Source organism: Callionymus lyra, unplaced genomic scaffold (genome assembly GCF_982586985.1).
Source record: "Callionymus lyra unplaced genomic scaffold, fCalLyr1.hap1.1 HAP1_SCAFFOLD_133, whole genome shotgun sequence".
Classification (NCBI taxonomy): domain Eukaryota; kingdom Metazoa; phylum Chordata; class Actinopteri; order Syngnathiformes; family Callionymidae; genus Callionymus; species Callionymus lyra.
In genome coordinates, this window is record NW_028258609.1 from 12,501 (window position 1) to 25,000 (window position 12,500).

The 12,500-nt window shown below is 59.3% G+C and overlaps 1 non-coding gene across 1 annotated transcript; it reads right to left on the minus strand.

Annotated features, from left to right (window-relative positions):
* Positions 1-8,718: 8,718 nt before the first annotated feature.
* On the minus strand, positions 8,719-8,837 carry LOC148058190 (5S ribosomal RNA). Its single transcript, XR_015710076.1, has one exon. It is a non-coding gene; the product is annotated as a 5S ribosomal RNA (ribosomal RNA).
* Positions 8,838-12,500: the final 3,663 nt, after the last annotated feature.

Genomic DNA, 12,500 nt, shown 5'->3' on the forward strand with positions numbered 1-12,500 from the left:
GGTGGCAAGCCACAACGCTTGATCGGACCCGCTAAGTCCGGAGGAACCGTCCGCCCGCAATGGGTGGGGGCCCTCCGATGGCGGGTCACGTTGGCAGATCGGTCATCGGTGTAGGTGGTATCACAGTGCGTCCATGACGCGCGAAGGTCGGCTTGAGCCTGAGCTCTTTCCCCGCCGCCTGTGCTGGAGCTCGATACTCTGTCCAAGTATCCTTCGCTCCTATTAACCTCTAGGTGGTTGCGCTCGTGACATCAAAAAGACCACTTTTTGCAGAGCAGTCACACTCGGAAAAAATTTCTTTCGTCAGGCAAAAGAACCAGAGTTCTCCGCGGCCATCCACTCCAACCTTGTCCGACTTTGAGGCACCAGGCTCGGCCACCCTCCGAGCCTTTTCCTTCCCTCTCCTGTTATGGTGCCTCCCTATTAACCTCTAGGTGGTTGCGCTCGTGACATCAAAAAGACCACTTTTTGAGGAGCAGTCACACTCGGAAAAAATTTCTTTCGTCAGGCAAAAGAACCAGAGTTCTCCGCGGCCATCCACTCCAACCTTGTCCGACTTTGAGGCACCAGGCTCGGCCACCCTCCGAGCCTTTTCCTTCCCTCTCCTGTTATGGTGCCTCCCTATTAACCTCTAGGTGGTTGCGCTCGTGACATCAAAAAGACCACTTTTTGAAGAGCAGTCACACTCGGAAAAAATTTCTTTCGTCAGGCAAAAGAACCAGAGTTCTCCGCGGCCATCCACTCCAACCTTGTCCGACTTTGAGGCACCAGGCTCGGCCACCCTCCGAGCCTTTTCCTTCCCTCTCCTGTTATGGTGCCTCCCTATTAACCTCTAGGTGGTTGCGCTCGTGACATCAAAAAGACCACTTTTTGAGGAGCAGTCACACTCGGAAAAAATTTCTTTCGTCAGGCAAAAGAACCAGAGTTCTCCGCGGCCATCCACTCCAACCTTGTCCGACTTTGAGGCACCAGGCTCGGCCACCCTCCGAGCCTTTTCCTTCCCTCTCCTGTTATGGTGCCTCCCTATTAACCTCTAGGTGGTTGCGCTCGTGACATCAAAAAGACCACTTTTTGAGGAGCAGTCACACTCGGAAAAAATTTCTTTCGTCAGGCAAAAGAACCAGAGTTCTCCGCGGCCATCCACTCCAACCTTGTCCGACTTTGAGGCACCAGGCTCGGCCACCCTCCGAGCCTTTTCCTTCCCTCTCCTGTTATGGTGCCTCCCTATTAACCTCTAGGTGGTTGCGCTCGTGACATCAAAAAGACCACTTTTTGCAGAGCAGTCACACTCGGAAAAAATTTCTTTCGTCAGGCAAAAGAACCAGAGTTCTCCGCGGCCATCCACTCCAACCTTGTCCGATTTTGAGGCACCAGGCTCGGCCACCCTCCGAGCCCTTTCCTTCCCTCTCCTGTTATGGTGCCTCCCTATTAACCTCTAGGTGGTTGCGCTCGTGACATCAAAAAGACCACTTTTTGAGGAGCAGTCACACTCGGAAAAAATTTCTTTCGTCAGGCAAAAGAACCAGAGTTCTCCGCGGCCATCCACTCCAACCTTGTCCGACTTTGAGGCACCAGGCTCGGCCACCCTCCGAGCCTTTTCCTTCCCTCTCCTGTTATGGTGCCTCCCTATTAACCTCTAGGTGGTTGCGCTCGTGACATCAAAAAGACCACTTTTTGCAGAGCAGTCACACTCGGAAAAAATTTCTTTCGTCTGGCAAAAGAACCAGAGTTCTCCGCGGCCATCCACTCCAACCTTGTCCGATTTTGAGGCACCAGGCTCGGCCACCCTCCGAGCCCTTTCCTTCCCTCTCCTGTTATGGTGCCTCCCTATTAACCTCTAGGTGGTTGCGCTCGTGACATCAAAAAGACCACTTTTTGAGGAGCAGTCACACTCGGAAAAAAATTCTTTCGTCTGGCAAAAGAACCAGAGTTCTCCGCGGCCATCCACTCCAACCTTGTCCGATTTTGAGGCACCAGGCTCGGCCACCCTCCGAGCCTTTTCACTCCCTCTCCTGTTATGGTGCCTCCCTATTAACCTCTAGGTGGTTGCGCTCGTGACATCAAAAAGACCACTTTTTGCAGAGCAGTCACACTCGGAAAAAATTTCTTTCGTCTGGCAAAAGAACCAGAGTTCTCCGCGGTCATCCACTCCAACCTTGTCCGATTTTGAGGCACCAGGCTCGGCCACCCTCCGAGCCTTTTCACTCCCTCTCCTGTTATGGTGCCTCCCTATTAACCTCTAGGTGGTTGCGCTCGTGACATCAAAAAGACCACTTTTTGCAGAGCAGTCACACTCGGAAAAAATGTCTTTCGTCAGGCAAAAGAACCAGAGTTTTCAGCGGTCATCCACTCCAACCTTGTCCGATTTTGAGGCACCAGGCTCGGCCACCCTCCGAGCCTTTTCACTCCCTCTCCTGTTATGGTGCCTCCCTATTAACCTCTAGGTGGTTGCGCTCGTGACATCAAAAAGACCACTTTTTGCAGAGCAGTCACACTCGGAAAAAAATTTCTTTCGTCTGGCAAAAGAACCAGAGTTTTCAGCGGTCATCCACTCCAACCTTGTCCGACTTTGAGGCACCAGGCTCGGCCACCCTCCGAGCCTTTTCACTCCCTCTCCTGTTATGGTGCCTCCCTATTAACCTCTAGGTGGTTGCGCTCGTGACATCAAAAAGACCACTTTTTGCAGAGCAGTCACACTCGGGAAAAATTTCTTTCGTCTGGCAAAAGAACCAGAGTTTTCAGCGGTCATCCACTCCAACCTTGTCCGATTTTGAGGCACCAGGCTCGGCCACCGTCCGAGCCTTTTCACTCCCTCTCCTGTTATGGTGCCTCCCTATTAACCTCTAGGTGGTTGCGCTCGTGACATCAAAAAGACCACTTTTTGCAGAGCAGTCACACTCGGAAAAAATTTCTTTCGTCTGGCAAAAGAACCAGAGTTTTCAGCGGTCATCCACTCCAACCTTGTCCGATTTTGAGGCACCAGGCTCGGCCACCGTCCGAGCCTTTTCACTCCCTCTCCTGTTATGGTGCCTCCCTATTAACCTCTAGGTGGTTGCGCTCGTGACATCAAAAAGACCACTTTTTTCAGAGCAGTCACACTCGGGAAAAATTTCTTTCGTCTGGCAAAAGAACCAGAGTTATCAGCGGTCATCCACTCCAACCTTGTCCGACGTTGAGGCACCGATGTCGGCCAAGTTCTGAGCGTTCCACCGCCGAATGCCACTGGTCCTCAACACAGCGGACTTCCAATCCAACCTTGTCCGACTTTGAGGCACCGAAGTCGGCCTCAGCCCGAGCCTTCCCCCGCCGACCTCACTGGAGCCCGCCATCCAGGGACCGGCGGAGGTCGCCCGCATGACCGCGGCAAAGTGTCTCAAAGTCGGGCACGACCGCTCGAGTCACCCGCCAACCCGGTCCGGGGCACCTCCAGGGACCGGCGGAGGTCGCCCGCATGACCGCGGCAAAGTGTCTCAAAGTCGGGCATGACCGCTCGAGTCACCCGCCAACCCGGTCCGGGGCACCTCCAGGGACCGGCGGAGGACGCCCGCATGACCGCGACAAAGTGTCTCAAAGTCGGGCACGACCGCTCGAGTCACCCGCCAACCCGGTCCGGGGCACCTCCAGGGACCGGCGGAGGACGCCCGCATGACCGCGACAAAGTGTCTCAAAGTCGGGCACGACCGCTCGAGTCACCCGCCAACCCGGTCCGGGGCACCTCCAGGGACCGGCGGAGGACGCCCGCATGACCGCGACAAAGTGTCTCAAAGTCGGGCACGACCGCTCGAGTCACCCGCCAACCCGGTCCGGGGCACCTCCAGGGACCGGCGGAGGACGCCCGCATGACCGCGACAAAGTGTCTCAAAGTCGGGCACGACCGCTCGAGTCACCCGCCAACCCGGTCCGGGGCACCTCCAGGGACCGGCGGAGGACGCCCGCATGACCGCGACAAAGTGTCTCAAAGTCGGGCAGGACCGCTCGAGTCACCCGCCAACCCGGTCCGGGGCACCTCCAGGGACCGGCGGAGGACGCCCGCATGACCGCGACAAAGTGTCTCAAAGTCGGGCACGACCGCTCGAGTCACCCGCCAACCCGGTCCGGGGCACCTCCAGGGACCGGCGGAGGACGCCCGCATGACCGCGACAAAGTGTCTCAAAGTCGGTCATGACCGTTCGAGTCACCCGCCAACCCGGTCCGGGGCACCTCCAGGGACCGGCGGAGGAGGCCCGCATGACCGCGACAAAGTGTCTCAAAGTCGGGCACAACCGCTCGAGTCACCCGCCAACCCGGTCCGGGGCACCTCCAGGGACCGGCGGAGGACGCCCGCATGACCGCGACAAAGTGTCTCAAAGTCGGGCACGACCGCTCGAGTCACCCGCCAACCCGGTCCGGGGCACCTCCAGGGACCGGCGGAGGACGCCCGCATGACCGCGACAAAGTGTCTCAAAGTCGGGCATGACCGCTCGAGTCACCCGCCAACCCGGTCCGGGGCACCTCCAGGGACCGGCGGAGGACGCCCGCATGACCGCGACAAAGTGTCTCAAAGTCGGGCACGACCGCTCGAGTCACCCGCCAACCCGGTCCGGGGCACCTCCAGGGACCGGCGGAGGACGCCCGCATGACCGCGACAAAGTGTCTCAAAGTCGGGCACGACCGCTCGAGTCACCCGCCAACCCGGTCCGGGGCACCTCCAGGGACCGGCGGAGGACGCCCGCATGACCGCGACAAAGTGTCTCAAAGTCGGGCACGACCGCTCGAGTCACCCGCCAACCCGGTCCGGGGCACCTCCAGGGACCGGCGGAGGTCGCCCGCATGACCGCGACAAAGTGTCTCAAAGTCGGGCATGACCGCTCGAGTCACCCGCCAACCCGGTCCGGGGCACCTCCGGGGACCGGCGGAGGACGCCCGCATGACCGCGACAAAGTGTCTCAAAGTCGGGCAGGACCGCTCGAGTCACCCGCCAACCCGGTCCGGGGCACCTCCGGGGAGCAGTGGAGGTCGCTCGCATGACCGCGACAAAGTGTCTCAAAGTCGGGCATGACCGCTCGAGTCGCCCGCCATCCCGGTCCGGAGCTCAACACTTTGTCGTTTTTTCCACTCCCTCCCCATTAACCTCTAGGTGGTTGCGCTCGTGACATCAAAAAGACCACTTTTTGCAGAGCAGTCACACTCGGAAAAAATTCGTTTCGTCTGGCAAAAGAACCAGAGTTCTCAGCGGGCTTCCAGTCCAACCTTGTCCGATTTTGAGGCACCAGGCTCGGCCACAGTCCGAGCCCATTCACTCCCTCCCCTGTTGTACTCGCTCCCTATTAACCTCTAGGTGGTTGCGCTCGTGACATCAAAAAGACCACTTTTTGAGGAGCAGTCACACTTAGGAAAAATCCGTTTGCGCTCACACCATCCCTCCCCATTAACCTCTAGGTGGTTGCGCTCGTGACATCAAAAAGACCACTTTTTGAGGAGCAGTCACACTTAGGAAAAATCCGTTTGCGCTCACACCATCCCTCCCCATTAACCTCTAGGTGGTTGCGCTCGTGACATCAAAAAGACCACTTTTTGAGGAGCAGTCAGACACCGAGGTTTTCTGGATTTATGTCCGTTTTCCTGGTTCTCTGACTCGGGCACCTTGTGACCGACATCCCCCCCTTCCCTGGTTCTATTTTGCCGATACTTTGGTGAGTTTTCTACCCGCAAACCAAGCCCCCCAAGCCCGCCGCCTGGTGGGGGAGCATGCCGCCTGGCCCGGTTCTATTTTAGGTCACTTTGGTGAGTTTTCTACCCGCAAACCAAGCCCCCCAAGCCCGCCGCCTGGTGGGGGAAGAGGCCCCCTGGTCCCGGTTCTATTTTAGGACACTTTGGTGAGTTTTCTACCCGCAAACCAAGCCCCCCAAGCCCGCCGCCTGGTGGGGGAAGATGCCCCCTGGTCCCGGTTCTATTTTAGGACACTTTGGTGAGTTTTCTACCCGCAAACCAAGCCCCCCAAGCCCGCCGCCTGGTGGGGGAACATGCCCCCTGGTCCCGGTTCTATTTTAGGACACTTTGGTGAGTTTTCTACCCGCAAACCAAGCCCCCCAAGCCCGCCGCCTGGTGGGGGAACATGCCGCCTAGCCCGGTTCTATTTTAGGTCACTTTGGTGAGTTTTCTACCCGCAAACCAAGCCCCCCAAGCCCGCCGCCTGGTGGGGGAAGAGGCCCCCTGGTCCCGGTTCTATTTTAGGACACTTTGGTGAGTTTTCTACCCGCAAACCAAGCCCCCCAAGCCCGCCGCCTGGTGGGGGAACATGCCCCCTGGTCCTGGTTCTATTTTAGGACACTTTGGTGAGTTTTCTACCCGCAAACCAAGCCCCCCAAGCCCGCCGCCTGGTGGGGGAGCATGCCCACTGGTCCCGGTTCTATTTTAGGACACTTTGGTGAGTTTTCTACCCGGAAACCAAGCCCCCCAAGCCCGCCACCTGGTGGGGGAAGAGGCCCCCTGGTCCCGGTTCTATTTTAGGACACTTTGGTGAGTTTTCTACCCACACTGCAGGTCCCCAAATGCCGCCATCTGGTGGGGGAACATGCCGCCTGCACCGGTTCTATTTTAAGTCACTTTGGTGAGTTTTCTGCCCACACTACGGGTCCCCAAATGCCGCCATCTGGTGGGGGAACATGCCGCCTGCACCGGTTCTATTTTAAGTCACTTTGGTGAGTTTTCTGCCCACACTACGGCTCCCCAAATGCCGCCATCTGGTGGGGGAACATGCCGCCTGCACCGGTTCTATTTTAAGTCACTTTGGTGAGTTTTCTGCCCACACTACGGGTCCCCAAATGCCGCCATCTGGTGGGGGAACATGCCGCCTGCACCGGTTCTATTTTAAGTCACTTTGGTGAGTTTTCTGCCCACACTACGGCTCCCCAAATGCCGCCATCTGGTGGGGGAACATGCCGCCTGCACCGGTTCTATTTTAAGTCACTTTGGTGAGTTTTCTGCCCACACTACGGGTCCCCAAATGCCGCCATCTGGTGGGGGAACATGCCGCCTGCACCGGTTCTATTTTAAGTCACTTTGGTGAGTTTTCTACCCACACTACGGGTCCCCAAATGCCGCCATCTGGTGGGGGAACATGCCGCCTGCACCGGTTCTATTTTAAGTCACTTTGGTGAGTTTTCTACCCACACTACGGGTCCCCAAATGCCGCCATCTGGTGGGGGAACATGCCGCCTGCACCGGTTCTATTTTAAGTCACTTTGGTGAGTTTTCTGCCCACACTACGGGTCCCCAAATGCCGCCATCTGGTGGGGGAACATGCCGCCTGCACCGGTTCTATTTTAAGTCACTTTGGTGAGTTTTCTGCCCACACTACGGGTCCCCAAATGCCGCCACCTGGTGGGGGAACTGCCGCCTAGTCCCGGTTCTATTTTAGGTCACTTTTCTCACTTTCTGACCCACAAATAATGCCCCAAATGCCGCCGCCTGGTGGGGGGAACTGCCGCCTAGTCCCGGTTCTATTTTAGGTCACTTTTCTCACTTTCTGACCCACAAATAATGCCCCAAATGCCGCCGCCTGGTGGGGGGAACTGCCGCCTAGTCCCGGTTCTATTTTAGGTCACTTTTCTCACTTTCTGACCCACAAATAATGCCCCAAATGCCGCCGCCTGGTGGGGGGAACTGCCGCCTAGTCCCGGTTCTATTTTAGGTCACTTTTCTCACTTTCTGACCCACAAATAATGCCCCAAATGCCGCCGCCTGGTGGGGGGAACTGCCGCCTAGTCCCGGTTCTATTTTAGGTCACTTTTCTCACTTTCTGACCCACAAATAATGCCCCAAATGCCGCCGCCTGGTGGGGGGAACTGCCGCCTAGTCCCGGTTCTATTTTAGGTCACTTTTCTCACTTTCTGACCCACAAATAATGCCCCAAATGCCGCCGCCTGGTGGGGGGAACTGCCGCCTAGTCCCGGTTCTATTTTAGGTCACTTTTCTCACTTTCTGACCCACAAATAATGCCCCAAATGCCGCCGCCTGTAGGGGGGAACTGCCGCCTAGTCCCGGTTCTATTTTAGGTCACTTTTCTCACTTTCTGACCCACAAATAATGCCCCAAATGCCGCCGCCTGGTGGGGGGAACTGCCGCCTAGTCCCGGTTCTATTTTAGGTCACTTTTCTCACTTTCTGACCCACAAATAATGCCCCAAATGCCGCCGCCTGGTGGGGGGAACTGCCGCCTAGTCCCGGTTCTATTTTAGGTCACTTTTCTCACTTTCTGACCCACAAATAATGCCCCAAATGCCGCCGCCTGGTGGGGGGAACTGCCGCCTAGTCCCGGTTCTATTTTAGGTCACTTTTCTCACTTTCTGACCCACAAATAATGCCCCAAATGCCGCCGCCTGGTGGGGGGAACTGCCGCATAGTCCCGGTTCTATTTTAGGTCACTTTTCTCACTTTCTGACCCACAAATAATGCCCCAAATGCCGCCGCCTGGTGGGGGGAACTGCCGCCTAGTCCCGGTTCTATTTTAGGTCACTTTTCTCACTTTCTGACCCACAAATAATGCCCCAAATGCCGCCGCCTGGTGGGGGGAACTGCCGCCTAGTCCCGGTTCTATTTTAGGTCACTTTTCTCACTTTCTGACCCACAAATAATGCCCCAAATGCCGCCGCCTGGTGGGGGGAACTGCCGCCTAGTCCCGGTTCTATTTTAGGTCACTTTTCTCACTTTTCTACCCACAAATAATGGCAAAAAAAAATGCTTACAGCACCCAGTATTCCCAGGCGGTCTCCCATCCAAGTACTAACTGGGCCCGACCCTGCTTGGCTTCCGAGATCAGACGAGATCGGGCTCATTCAGGGTGGTGTGGCCGTAAGCGAGGGAAGCGCTTGTGAAATGCCCCAAAGTGTTGAAAATGTTCCCCAGGCCCCTGGTTCCCCATCCCCGCAGGAGGAGGCTCCCCAGGCCCCCTGGTTCCCCATCCCCGCAGGAGGAGGCTCCCCAGGCCCCCTGGTGCAGGAGGAGGCTCCCCAGGCCCCCTGGTGCAGGAGGAGGCTCCCCAGGCCCCTGGTTCCCCATCCCCGCAGGAGGAGGCTCCCCAGGCCCCCTGGTTCCCCATCCCCGCAGGAGGAGGCTCCCCAGGCCCCTGGTTCTCCATCCCCGCAGGAGGAGGCTCCCCAGGCCCCTGGTTCTCCATGCCCGCAGGAGGAGGCTCCCCAGGCCCCATGGTTCCCCATCACCGCAGGAGGAGGCTCCCCAGGCCCCCTGGTTCCCCATCCCCGCAGGAGGAGGCTCCCCAGGCCCCATGGTTCCCCATCACCGCAGGAGGAGGCTCCCCAGGCCCCCTGGTTCCCCATCCCCGCAGGAGGAGGCTCCCCAGGCCCCCTGGTTCTCTATGCCCGCAGGAGGAGGCTCCCCAGGCCCCCTGCTTCTCCATCCCCGCAGGAGGAGGCTCCCCAGGCCCCATGGTTCCCCATCACCGCAGGAGGAGGCTCCCCAGGCCCCCTGGTTCCCCATCCCCGCAGGAGGAGGCTCCCCAGGCCCCATGGTTCCCCATCACCGCAGGAGGAGGCTCCCCAGGCCCCCTGGTTCCCCATCCCCGCAGGAGGAGGCTCCCCAGGCCCCCTGGTGCAGGAGGAGGCTCCCCAGGCCCCCTGGTTCTCCATCCCCGCAGGAGGAGGCTCCCCAGGCCCCTGGTTCTCCATCCCCGCAGGAGGAGGCTCCCCAGGCCCCCTGGTTCTCCATGCCCGCAGGAGGAGGCTCCCCAGGCCCCCTGGTTCTCCATCCCCGCAGGAGGAGGCTCCCCAGGCCCCTGGTTCTCCATCCCCGCAGGAGGAGGCTCCCCAGGCCCCCTGGTTCTCCATGCCCGCAGGAGGAGGCTCCCCAGGCCCCCTGGTTCTCAATCCCCGCAGGAGGAGGCTCCCCAGGCCCCCTGGTTCTCCATCCCCGCAGGAGGAGGCTCCCCAGGCCCCTGGTTCTCCATGCCCGCAGGAGGAGGCTCCCCAGGCCCCCTGGTTCTCCATGACCGCAGGAGGAGGCTCCCCAGGCCCCCTGGTTCTCCATCCCCGCAGGAGGAGGCTCCCCAGGCCCCTGGTTCTCCATCCCCGCAGGAGGAGGCTCCCCAGGCCCCCTGGTTCCCCATCCCCGCAGGAGGAGGCTCCCCAGGCCCCCTGGTTCTCTATGCCCGCAGGAGGAGGCTCCCCAGGCCCCCTGGTTCTCCATCCCCGCAGGAGGAGGCTCCCCAGGCCCCTGGTTCTCCATCCCCGCAGGAGGAGGCTCCCCAGGCGCCCTGGTTCTCCATCCCCGCAGGAGGAGGCTCCCCAGGCGCCCTGGTTCTCCATCACCGCAGGAGGAGGCCCCCCAGGCCCCTGGTTCCCCATCCCCGCAGGAGGAGGCTCCCCAGGCCCCCTGGTTCTCCATGCCCGCAGGAGGAGGCTCCCCAGGCCCCCTGGTTCTCCATCCCCGCAGGAGGAGGCTCCCCAGGCCCCTGGTTCTCCATCCCCGCAGGAGGAGGCTCCCCAGGCCCCCTGGTTCTCCATGCCCGCAGGAGGAGGCTCCCCAGGCCCCCTGGTTCTCAATCCCCGCAGGAGGAGGCTCCCCAGGCCCCCTGGTTCCCCATCCCCGCAGGAGGAGGCTCCCCAGGCCCCCTGGTTCTCTATGCCCGCAGGAGGAGGCTCCCCAGGCCCCCTGGTTCTCCATCCCCGCAGGAGGAGGCTCCCCAGGCCCCTGGTTCTCCATCCCCGCAGGAGGAGGCTCCCCAGGCGCCCTGGTTCTCCATCCCCGCAGGAGGAGGCTCCCCAGGCGCCCTGGTTCTCCATCACCGCAGGAGGAGGCCCCCCAGGCCCCTGGTTCCCCATCCCCGCAGGAGGAGGCTCCCCAGGCCCCCTGGTTCTCCATGCCCGCAGGAGGAGGCTCCCCAGGCCCCTGGTTGGGAGAGGGGGAAAAAGAGCAAAGTGTTTAAAAATGCCCCAAAGTGTTGAAAATGTTCCCCAGGCCCCTGGTTCCCCATCCCCGCAGGAGGAGGCTCCCCAGGCCCCCTGGTTGGGAGAGGGGGAAAAAGAGCAAAGTGTTTAAAAATGCCCCAAAGTGTTGAAAATGTTCCCCAGGCCCCTGGTTCCCCATCCCCGCAGGAGGAGGCTCCCCAGGCCCCCTGGTTGGGAGAGGGGGAAAAAGAGCAAAGTGTTTAAAAATGCCCCAAAGTGTTGAAAATGTTCCCCAGGCCCCTGGTTCCCCATCCCCGCAGGAGGAGGCTCCCCAGGCCCCCTGGTTGGGAGAGGGGGAAAAAGAGCAAAGTGTTTAAAAATGCCCCAAAGTGTTGAAAATGTTCCCCAGGCCCCTGGTTCCCCATCCCCGCAGGAGGAGGCTCCCCAGGCCCCCTGGTTGGGAGAGGGGACAAAAAGAGCAAAGTGTTTAAAAATGCCCCAAAGTGTTGAAAATGTTCCCCAGGCCCCTGGTTCCCCATCCCCGCAGGAGGAGGCTCCCCAGGCCCCCTGGTTGGGAGAGGGGGAAAAAGAGCAAAGTGTTTAAAAATGCCCCAAAGTGTTGAAAATGTTCCCCGGCCTCCTGGTACCCCATCCCCGCAGGAGGAGGCTCCCCAGGCCCCCTGGTTGGGAGAGGGGACAAAAAGAGCAAAGTGTTTAAAAATGCCCCAAAGTGTTGAAAATGTTCCCCAGGCCCCTGGTTCCCCATCCCCGCAGGAGGAGGCTCCCCAGGCCCCCTGGTTGGGAGAGGGGGAAAAAGAGCAAAGTGTTTAAAAATGCCCCAAAGTGTTGAAAATGTTCCCCAGGCCCCTGGTTCCCCATCCCCGCAGGAGGAGGCTCCCCAGGCCCCCTGGTTGGGAGAGGGGGAAAAAGAGCAAAGTGTTTAAAAATGCCCCAAAGTGTTGAAAATGTTCCCCAGGCCCCTGGTTCCCCATCCCCGCAGGAGGAGGCTCCCCAGGCCCCCTGGTTGGGAGAGGGGAAAAAAAGAGCAAAGTGTTTAAAAATGCCCCAAAGTGTTGAAAATGTTCCCCAGGCCCCTGGTTCCCCATCCCCGCAGGAGGAGGCTCCCCGGGCCCCCTGGTTGGGAGAGGGGAAAAAAAGAGCAAAGTGTTTAAAAATGCCCCAAAGTGTTGAAAATGTTCCCCGGCCTCCTGGTACCCCATCCCCGCATGAGGATGTCACCCAGGCCCCTGGTTCTCCATCCCCGCAGGAGGAGGGATTGTGGGTGGGAGAGGGAAAAAAAGAGCAAAGTGTTTAAAAATGCCCCAAAGTGTTGAAAATGTTCCCCGGCCTCCTGGTACCCCATCCCCGCATGAGGATGTCACCCAGGCCCCTGGTTCTCCATCCCCGCAGGAGGAGGGATTGTGGGTGGGAGAGGGGAAAAAAAGAGCAAAGTGTTTAAAAATGCCCCAAAGTGTTGAAAATGTTCCCCAGCCTCCTGGTACCCCATCCCCGCATGAGGATGTCACCCAGGCCCCTGGTTCTCCATCCCCGCAGGAGGAGGGATTGTGGGTGGGAGAGGGAAAAAAAGGCTAAAGTGTTTAAAAATGCCCCAAAGTGT